This window comes from Penaeus monodon, chromosome 23 (assembly GCF_015228065.2).
Source record: "Penaeus monodon isolate SGIC_2016 chromosome 23, NSTDA_Pmon_1, whole genome shotgun sequence".
Lineage (NCBI taxonomy): Eukaryota > Metazoa > Arthropoda > Malacostraca > Decapoda > Penaeidae > Penaeus > Penaeus monodon.
In genome coordinates this window covers 38,802,575-38,802,923 of record NC_051408.1, presented here as the reverse complement: position 1 = coordinate 38,802,923, position 349 = coordinate 38,802,575, and the positions used below count along the sequence as shown (strand labels likewise).

The 349-nt window shown below is 26.9% G+C and overlaps 1 protein-coding gene across 1 annotated transcript in view; it reads left to right on the top strand.

Annotated features, from left to right (window-relative positions):
* The window catches only part of LOC119588243 (fibrillin-3-like), a gene marked incomplete at its 5' end in the record, with an annotated part of 37,181 nt that overhangs the window by 33,745 nt on the left and 3,087 nt on the right, over positions 1-349 (top strand).

The window sequence follows — 349 nt, the reverse complement described above, 5'->3', positions numbered from 1 at the left end:
TTTCTCTGTATTATCCAGTACTTGATCATTAGTATTTAAGTCTCTCTTATTGATAAACATCATCAGTATGACTGCGCCCTTGCACATATACATTAATCATATTTGTTGTAGAATTAATCTCTTTTTCTTATCATATATATTTTATTAGATTTCACTCTTCTTCTAAATCTCTTTTCTTTAACATTACACCTCATAGCGTCTATAAACATTTCACCATTCTTTTACATACATATCATGATAATGATTTACATATTTGCCTAAAGAAGACAATATGTAGAAATTATACATTCACATTAATAAATTGGTTTAACTCTTTCCTCTATACACGAAGATATGGATAAATATACTC